We start from the raw sequence: 10,767 nt of genomic DNA, 5'->3' as shown, positions 1-10,767 counted from the left end.
TTGGTTTTGATTATGATGATACTTGTTACAAGATTGGTTAAAAAGAATTTTTGTATGTAATTTCTGTAAAGTTTATGAATGCCACTGTTTTTGAAATGACTCATCGATTTGAGCTTAGAGGTATGTATTGATGATTTGCAGACGATAGAATAAATATGTTCAATAAATTAGTTCAATGAAATTTGAATTTGGCCATGAAACTTTTGTGAGAGAAATATCTGTCATTATTTAGGTGTATTATGTATGTCATTTATGTGGAATATAGATGTTGCGTAGGTTGTAGGTTATAGGTCGATACAATTATAAAATTTTTAATAGACTTACTAATCTGTATAAGTACAAATTTCAGTCCTTTAAGTCATGTTCCTGGGGCAGAGTGTTTGATAATAATTCCATTCGATAAGGTTTGCATTTTGTGTTATTGTGAAGCATGATGTATTATTGTACTGTGATGTGGATTAGGGAAGTGCAAGTGAGCTGTTAGCATGATACTTGCCTATCTCTGTGGCAATTGAGATATTATCAAACTCTATTTATAAATTCTGATTGGACCTATTTAACAAAATCTACTCTGTTGCAGGATCAAGCTCCCATCTGGTTCCAAGAAGATTGTCCCAAGTGGTTGCCGTGCTATGATCGGTTAGGTTGCTGGTGGAGGTCGTAGTGAGAAGGCACTTCTTAAGGCAGGAAATGCATACCACAAGTACAGAGTGAAGAGGAACTGCTGGCCTAAGGTTCGTGGTGTTGCTATGAATCCAGTTGAGCATCCTCACGGAGGAGGTAACCACCAGCATATTGGTCATGCCAGTACTGTTCGTAGAGATGCACCACCAGGGCAGAAGGTTGGTCTTATTGCCACTAGGAGGACTGGTCGTCTTCGTGGTCAAGCTGCTGCTAATCTTTCCAAGAGTAACTAGGCTTAATTTACTTAGGCATTTTATTGTCATTTTGATGTCTTTGTTTTGTTTATTTAAAGTATGGAGTACCTATTTTAAAGATTGCAGTGCTAAGAATGGTTTTGTTTGCAATATTAGGAATGGTTTTTGCAATGGTGACATTGGATCAATTTCATTGTGCTAGTTCTTTTTTAGCTTTCATCTGTTGTTGAATCAGCCTAAGATTAGTTGATTATTTGTATGAATTGCCTTGATGATAGCCTAAGTTAATACATCTTGACTCTTAGTTAAAGAGAGAAATATGCTGACATATCTATCATGCTTGTGATAATACGAAGTAATTGGTTTGAGGTGTTTTAATGGATGCCTTCACGCCTTAACTATAATGCTGGCTCATATTGTATAGTTAATACTTGTATAATTTTACAGAGGTTAAGCTCTTGGGTAAGGTGAATGATATAGTTTAGAGACACTGTCAGGCAAGATAATATCCACAAATATTTGTAGAATGTTTTACAAGTCCTTGTACGGTGGCTATGATGAGCGTAAACCGCATAACTAAAACCTTACCTGGCTGGTATACCGAACCTAATACCCGAACTCTTCTCAAGATCAATTGACACAATTTGGCCCAAGCTAACCTGACCCGATCCAAAAATAAATGTTCTTATAAATAATTACTTTATATCTAATTATTAAAATAAGTAGCTCAACAATAGATCTAAAAATGACCTGTTTCAAACCGAAAATCAACCCGAACAAGTCAAACCCGAAAATAATCCAACCTAAAGAGACTTGATCCAAAACTATTACTACTATCGTTCTTCTGATAGAAATAACTTTGTTAATATGGCAACTAATAGGGCATATACTGTCATATCCATACAATGGGCAAAATGCTTGGATATATGTTTTCATTTCATCATTTTGTTTTTCTTCATCCCCCACCCATTACAAGACGGTTATCGCTTTATGATAAAACAAAACTATTATAAATTATATAAATATGAATCGTACTCAATTGATTTGCAAAATGTTTTGTACAATAATACCAAGAGTATATTTTCTATTGTCTTAGATACTACAATTTTGTATTGATTTAATAATTAAATTCTTGTCAGCCTCCAAAAAGAAATCCGGCTGCTTGCTCTTCATTGCCATTGAAAAGCTGGAGAGCTTGTATAACATCATTCCTTGGAAATCCTAGCTCAACAAGCTTTGCGACTTTGGCTTCGAAATCAGGACCCTGCAGCAGAGACATAAGTCACTCAGATTCAGCTTTCTATACTATCACATACTTGTCCAAGAGTCAGAATACTATTTTGGAAAAAGAGAGAGAGAGAGATTTAATGGATACTATAATAATCCAAGTGAGACTGTTTTGAATACTTATCTAAGAATTAAACTACCATGTCACTGATTCTTTAAATGCAGTTCATGTTGACATACTAAAGTGTACTGAGGACTACTAACTATCCTAAATGGATAAATTGTAACATGACATGTTCAAGCATCATAGCAGACTTAGACTCAATCAACATAGCAATATAGCTCACTGTAGAAGATAATGTACAAATAGAAGAAAAAGATGAATTTGGGTGATATGTGGTCACAAACAGGCTTTTTGATAAACATTTCAAGAAGATTTAACAATCAAGTTAGCCTAAAATGAGATTACACTCATGCTTAAGACATGTAGAGGTGTAACAATGGGGTTTTTGCTATGTATTCACACCATGTAGAACAAACCCCAGGCCCCAAACATGTACACCTGTGGTACACCTGTGGTAATGGCCTTGGGCCTCAAAAAACCAGAAAAGAGGACTAAATGTTTGATGAATAGCACTATAGTCATTAGAAGCTCACAACACTTTAGCAGCAGCTAAGGACCTATGGTTTTCGATCATGTGAAACTGAGGTAACCAGGATTACTCTCAGTCTGATCTATTTGTACCTTTTTTTAGACCTATAAATAAAAGTAAAAAGAAAAGAAAATTAATCATATATCTTAATTCAACCCAGGATTACAAGATGAAAAAGAAATCACCTAACCCCATAATAGAGTGTATTAACTATTAAGTGGGTACAACCATTGCTGATTTGGGTACTAGTTGCATGACAAACAGTGCAAATACTAAGACCAACAAAACCAATTGAAAAATAAGGCATTTTGTAAACTTAAATACTCGTTTCTGCATCTTATGAATCTCTTCACCACCAAAGATATCACCATACAGTGCATCCGACTTCTCAACTTGCCCTTTTAGAATGACAGTCTTGTTTTCCATGACCATTATATGTTGTCATAAATGTCCGTGGTAGGCTTGAGTTCACAAAATCGATACAAGTTATGAACCGAAAAATATACCGTTTTAAGGCAAATAGGATGTAATTGTACTCCTTAAGGGTATTTGGGACCATGCAAAACATCTTGACAATTTTTATTTCCGGGCGAAAAAAGGTCAAAAAATTCCAAAATTAAAGCCTATTATACACGCCTTTTAAGGAATTTCAGAGGTCACGATGCCTAATGGAAAAAAGTCTTGAGACCCTAAGGGATACATCTCAGGGTCATATAATGTCGTTTGGAACCATTTATGACCATCATATGTTGTCTTAAATGTCCGTGCTAGGCTTGAGTTCACGAAATCGGTGCAAGTTATGAACTGGTAAATTGACCGTTTTAAGGCAAATAATATGGTTCCACCCACCTAATTATACTTCTTAAGGGTATTTGGGACCATGCAAAACATCTTGACAATTTTTATTTCCTGGCGAAAAAAGGTCAAAAAATTCCAAAATTAATGGCTATTATCCACGCTTTTTAAGGAATTTCGGAGGTCACGGGGCTTGATGGCGAAAAGTCTCGAGGCCCTAGAGGATACATTTCAGGGTCATATAATGTCGTTTGGAACCATATATGACCAATATATGTTGTCATATATGTTAGTGGTAGGCTTGAGTTCACAAAATCGGTGCATGTTTTGAACAGAAAAATTGTCCATTTAAGGCAAATTAGATGGTACCACCCACCTCATTGTATTCCCGGTGGGTATTAGGGACCATGGTAAATTTCTCGGCAATTTTATTTTCAGGCGAAAAAAGGTCAAAAAATTTCAAAATTGAAGGCTATTATCCTTGCTTTTTGAGGAATTTCGGAGTTACGGGGCCCGATGGCAAACAGACTTAAGACCTTAGGGGATTCATCTCAGGATCATATAATGTCGTTTGTAACCATATATGACCATTATATGTTGTCATTAATGTCTGTGGTAGGCTTGAGTTCACGAAATTGGTGCAAGTTGTGAACGGGTAAATTATTGACCGTTTTAAGGCAAATTGGATGGTTCCTCTAACCTAATAGTACTCCCAGAGGGTATTAGGGGACCATGATAAACTTCTCGGAAATTTTTATTTCTGGGAGAAAAAAGGTCAAAAAAATTCCAAAATTGAAGGTTTATTATCCATGCTTTTTGAGGAATTTCGGAGGTTACGCGGCCCGATGGCGAAAAGTCTTGAGGCTCTAGAGGATACATCTTATGGTAATATAATGCCATTTGGAACAATTTATGACCATTATATGTTGTCATAAGTGTCCGTGGTAGGCTAGTTCACGAAATCGGCTCAAGTTGTGAATGGATAAATTGACCGTTTTAAGGCAAATTGAATGGTTTCGCCCACCTAATTGGACTCCCGGAGGGTATTAGGGACCATGGTAAACTTCTCAAAAATTCTTATTTCCAGGCGAAAAAATGTCAATAAATTCAAAATCGAAGGCTATTATCCACGCTTTTTAAGGAATTTCAGAGGTTACAAGGCCCGGTGGCGAAAAGTCTTGAGGCCCTAAGGGGTAATTCTAAGGGTCATATAATTCCGTTTGGAACTATATATGACCAATATAATTGTCATAATTGTTTGTGGTAGGCTTGAGTTCACGAAATTGGTGCAAGTTGTGAACGATTAAATTGAACGTTTTAAGGAAAATTGGATGGTTTAACCCACCTAATTGGACCCCCGAAGGGTATTAGGGACCATGGTAAACATCTCGATAATTTTTTTTTCGGGCGAAAAAAGTTCTAAAAATTCCATATTGAAGGCAGTTATCCACGCATTTTGAGGAATTTAAGAGGTTATGGGACCGGTGGCTAAAAGTCATGAGGCCCTAGGAGATACATCTCAGGTCATATAATGCCGTTTAGAACCATATATGACTTTTAAATATTGTCGTAAATGTCCGTGGTAGGTTTGCATTCACGAAATCAGTGCAAGTTGTGAATAGGTAAATTGACCGTATTAAGGCAAATTGGATGGTTCCGCCCATCTAATTGGACTTTTGGAGGGTTGACGGGGTAAAGTCGTATCCCCTAATAAAAAATAATTACCTAAATCTCTAACTAAAGTAGATAGGGAAGTAGGGTCGAACTCCACAGGGAAATAGGTCTTTTTAATTCTAATTAATTATTATAATCTAAATTATCTAAGTAACCAATAATTTTAGGTATGAATTCTATACTACGAAGAATAAGTTTAGGGAGAAAAGAAACAATAATAAGGAAGCCTAGGGTCACAGGTTCACCAATAATTAATATTCCGGGATAAAACATAATAATTAATAATTAACATTGCACAAATAACATGATTAACAGACTCTCGCAATTTATTAATCAACATAGATCTAACAGGCTCTCGCAATTTACTAGATCTAAGTTCCTATTAAAAACAGCCTTTAATATTAAATTAAAATCTGCTCGATTCATCAATTCAATATTGCTAAACATTCACAATCAAATTACATCTGCTCGATTCATAATCTAATTGCAAAGAATTAAAACAATTCAATAAGAAATTATCATGCAATATCAATAATCAATAATAACAAATTATCCCTTCATATTAATTATGGATCCCCATAAACCCTAGAATTAAACAACTCATACATAATTGAATATAAAATAAACAAAGCAATTGAAGGAGACATGATGAAAGAAAGAAAATAAATAACTAACTGAGATTAAACCAAGAGTTGTAGAAATAGAAACAAGAGAGAAAATAATACTAAGAATTTAATTAAGGGAGAGAGAGAAAAGTTAGAGAGAGAAAAAAAAGAAAAGAAAAATTAAAACTAAAAACTAAAACTAAAAGAAAATAAAAACTACATAATCTACCTCCTCCAAACTTATGTACTACCTCCTTATAAATAAGAAAAGTCAAAGCCTCCTAATCCCACTCAAACTAAAAGTATTATCCAAACAATCGTAACCTGACAAAACCTATCTTAAAAGCTAATACAAGAAGATAATTTTTGCTCCTATTATCTCATCATTCTGCCAACATTTGTAGAATTGTAGACCGACTTAAACAATCAAGCCAAACCCATAAGAAACTGGACCGCTTAAACATCACGCCCCTACACTGATGTGCTTCGTCCGGTTGGACTCTTTGTCTTCGGATCTTTAATCTTGTCTTTTATGCAATTGATCTTTAGCTTGTAAATTAATCCTTCACCAAACTGAGCGCTTAATCACCAAATTAAATTTTCCTAACTCGGCTTTGGGCTTAAAATACTCTTCATTACGTACGATCATCTCTAATATTTTCATAGTGGCTCAATAATCTCGGGAATTGACATAAATATGCAAATTCCTACAAAATAATACCAACTCTACAAAAACACTAGAAAACGTATATTAGTAGTAAAAATAGCTCCGTAGAGCTCAAATAAGCACAAATATGACCATGGGACGAGGAATAAAAATATATATAAAATAGACTTATCAAACTCCCCCAAGCCAAACCTTTGCTTGTCCCTAAGCAAAGCAATGAATAAATAAATAAATCAAACTTCACCTCAAAAAAAAAATTAAATCAATAAATATGATTCAAGGTAAATCTGACAAACATGTATCAAAGTCAACCAATCAAATCCATCCAACTACCAATCTTCCCTAACAATTGTCAAATAGAGCAAACTACAAGAGCATATAAAATTCAAGACTAGTGCTCAAACACTCAACTCTCATTTATGTGGCGAGTAAAAGATGTACTCGATCGCTCTCCAACCAACCCCTTTAATGTGAACAATGCCCTCCCAACTCACACTCTCGTGTGTATAAAAACATTGAACGCTCATCCTACTAGTCGACTCGAAATATGCCAAGTCATAACTTGCATTGATAAACAACACTTTCACATTTACATAACTTCTATGCACAAGGTCGGAAGGTCTTTAAAGCTTGTAATGTAAGGCTAGGGTAAAGGGTAGGAATCATTTGGGAACAAGTGAGAGAAAAACTATGCTTAAGGGAGCAAATCCTAGTAAAACCAAAGTAAAAAATAAATAATGACTAATCATCTCCAACATACTCAACTCCAACAAAAATTCACCAAATACAACTCCAAACAATATAAATAATCCCAACTCTTACAATTTCTATTAGAGTTTGGTTTGTCATATATGTTAATATTGTATATTTGGAAAGTTTATCTTGTTTAGGAGTTTTAGGCAACTTAGGTATTCTATTGTATATTGGTATATATTTGTGATTAATAGAATACAGAAGGCTAAGCCGTTTTCTCCCATATTTCTTCACTTTAACATGGTATCACAGCCTCTCTAATTTTTAGAGAATTTTTTTATCCTTGGTTTGTTTGTTTGAATTATTTCCGCAAATTCATTTGTTTGTGAGATTAGGCTTCAATTTTTCGTTACAACTTTACAAAGATTACATTTTTTTTTTCGAAAATAGGTTTCTTTTCCCCAATTCTGATCAGTTTTGTGGTGCATTCCTTCGAGTGTACTGCTGGGCGTTTTTATTTGGTTTGTGGGGTGCTGCGATCTGCTTCGTGGTGCTGCTGTGTGGTGTTGTTTGGTGTGCGTGCTGCTGCTGTGTGGTGCGTGTGCTGTGCTGCGTGAGGTAGTGTGGTGCTGTTGCTGTTGTGCGTGCTGCTGTTGTGTGGTGCGTGGGGGTGCTGCGTGTGTGTGGTGCTACGGTGTGTGTGCTGCTGTGTGTGCGTGGTGCTTTGTGTTTATTAGTTTTGGTTTGGTCGTGCTGTGAGGTGCGCTTGTGGTGGTGGTGTGTTGATATTTGTTTTATATTTTTTTGGTGAGTTGTGGTTTGGTTAATCGTGGTGTAGTGCGATGCCGGGTGATGATGACACACCTCCTAATCCTCCTTCTAAGTACGAGCTGTTCACCGATTACTACCTTCATCCTAGTGAGGGCTCTCAATTGGTGATTTGTCCAGTGTTGCTTACCGTCGACAACTATGAAGAGTGGTCGAGGTCAATTCGCAACAATCTTCGGTCCAAGAGCAAGCTCGGGTTCGTGGATGGTTCTATTGTTCAACCCGATCCCAAGCATCCAGATTTTCGTCAGTGGGGTATTGTTAATTCTACTATTGTTGCTTGGATTTATAATACTCTTGATGTTTCAATTCGTTCTACTGTTATTATTCCTGATGATGCTAAAACTTTATGGGATGATTTGCGTGATCGTTATTCTCTTGGTAACGGTCCTCGTATTTTTGAATTGAAACATGATATTGCTGATTGTAAGCAAAGAGGTCGTTCTATTGCAGTTTATTATGGTGAATTGAATAAATTGCAGAATTTATTGTCTAGTTATGTGAAATTGCCTACTTGTACTTATTCCGCTGTGAAAGAATATGCTAAGTTGCATGAGAATGAGTTGTTGCATCAGTTTTGTCTTGGTTTGGAACCTAAGAAGTTTGGTTCTGTTGTGTCTACTTTGTTGATGAGTGATCCTTTGCCTTCTATGAATGTTGCTTATGCTAAAGTTGTTGCTGATGAGCGTAAGCAATCTGTGTCTGAGGCACATGAGACCTCTTCCTCTATGACTGTTGGTTTTAATGCAACAGGTACGGCTTCCGGTCGAACTACCGAACGGATTGAGTGTACTTATTGTAAAAGGTCTGGTCATGATAAGGACCATTGTTATCAACTTCATGGCTTCCCGGGTGGGGGGCATGGAGGTCGTGGTGGTCGAGGAGGTAGTGGTGGTCGGTCATCTGGTAAGGGCAAGGGTGAGTTTGCTGGTGCTGCTGGAAATTCTCGTGGTAATAATGAGCCGGTTTCGGATTCTGATCGTGGGCGTGTTCCTACGATTACTGATGCTCAATGGAAGGAACTCATAAAGGGTGCCAAGTCTGGTTCTTCGTCAGATGGCAACAAACTTGGTACGTATAATTCCTTTGATTGGCTCATTGACACTAGCGCTTCAAATCATATGTCTGGTAATATTGATCTTTTCACTGATTTACATGACATCTCTTCGCCTGTTGGTTTACCCAATGGGAAGAGCACGACGGCAACGAAGGAAGGAAGAGTTATTTTGTCTTATAATTTAACTCTTGATAATGTTTTATATGTTCCTGCTCTTACATGCAACTTGTTATCTGTGTCTCAATTGTTAGAAAAACAATGCTATTTTATTATGTTCACTGACAAGCTATGCATTATTCAGGACCGCAGTTTGAGGAACCTGATTGGAGCGGGGGTCCAATGTGATGGGGTTTATATTTTTCGTCCGGTTCGTGCTCGGATTCTGCAGGCAAACAAAGTGGTTATTTCAGATGCAAGTTTGTTATGGCATAAGCGTCTCGGGCATCCGTCAATGCAAGTTGTGAGCTCTCTTCCGGGAGTTTCTAGTAGTCATAGTACTCATAGTAGTAACTCTGTTTGTTCGTTTAATTGTGACATTTGTTTTATGGGGAAGCAACCCCGAAACTCTTTTCCGTTAAGTATGAATAAAGCATCTGGAATTTTTGATTTAATTCATTGTGATATTTGGGGTCCGAATAAGATTGCCTCTAGTTGTGATGCTCGTTATTTTCTAACCATTGTTGATGATTTTTCCCGTGCTACTTGGGTGTTTTTGATGGTTGGTAAATATCAGGCTTCTCAGTTGGTTCGTGAGTTCTGTGCTATGGCAAAGACTCAATTTGGTAAGAAAGTCAAGGTAGTTCGTAGTGACAATGGCCAAGAATTTCTGAGTCTGGGGTCATTTTTTGCTCAGAAGGGCATTTTACATCAAGCGTCGTGTGTCGACACGGCTCAGCAGAATGGTAGAGTTGAGCGTAAACACCGTCACATTTTAAATGTGGCCCGTGCTCTTCGGTTTCAGGCTAAATTGCCCAAGTATTTTTGGGGTGAGTGCGTTATGACTGCGGTGCATCTCATTAATCGTACTCCGACTCCAGTCTTGAAAGGTAAGACCCCTCATGAGCTTTTATTTGGTCAGTTGCCTTCTCTTGACAATTTACGAGTTTTTGGTTGTCTTGCTTATGCTGCGAATCGTCCTCGTGTCAAAGATAAGTTTGATTCGCGTTCTCGAAAATGCATTTTTGTTGGTTATCCCCATGGGAAGAAAGGTTGGCGTCTTTATGATTTGGAGACGAATGATTTTTTTGTGAGTCGGGATGTGCAATTTTTCGAAGATAAATTCCCGTTTCTTGAGTCTCTTCCGGATGAGAGGAGAATGTTGTGGGAAAAACATTTTGCACAACCTCTTTTATGAGATGACGAAGAGGATGATTTACGGGCTGATTTTGTCAACGAAGGGGGTGCGAATCCCGGGACAGCAAGGTCCGCAACCCAGCCGCGGCAACAGCCCCCTCATCGCGACCAGGCCGCGGACAGCTCTGCCCAGCAGAGTTCGCAACCCCACCAGGCAGAAAACTCCACAGCTAGGCCGCGGGGAACAGCTCCCAGCCGCAGCCAGGCTGCGGAGCTCACTGCCCAGCAGGTTACGCCCCCTGCTGGCAGTGCTGGTGGGCAGCAGCACCCCTGCACGCATCAGCAGGGTGCTGCCCAGCCTGTGCAGGCGGCTGCCAGGCAGCAGGTGGCGCCGGTG

The 10,767-nt window shown here is 37.9% G+C and overlaps 1 pseudogene across 1 annotated transcript in view; it reads left to right on the top strand.

Moving 5' to 3' along the window:
- The window catches only part of LOC145627492 (large ribosomal subunit protein uL2x-like), a 1,975-nt pseudogene extending 878 nt beyond the window's left edge, over window positions 1–1,097 (top strand). The window contains exon 2 of the transcript XR_014111399.1: window positions 581–1,097. The product of XR_014111399.1 is annotated as a large ribosomal subunit protein uL2x-like (transcript). The remainder of the gene's footprint in view (window positions 1–580) is intronic.
- The last annotated feature ends 9,670 nt before the right edge of the window (window positions 1,098–10,767 follow it).

This window comes from Chenopodium album, chromosome 4, assembly GCF_948465745.1.
Source record: "Chenopodium album chromosome 4, dcCheAlbu1.1, whole genome shotgun sequence".
NCBI lineage: Eukaryota > Viridiplantae > Streptophyta > Magnoliopsida > Caryophyllales > Amaranthaceae > Chenopodium > Chenopodium album.
The sequence above is the reverse complement of the archived record's forward strand: the minus strand, read 5'-3'. Positions and strand labels throughout refer to the sequence as shown.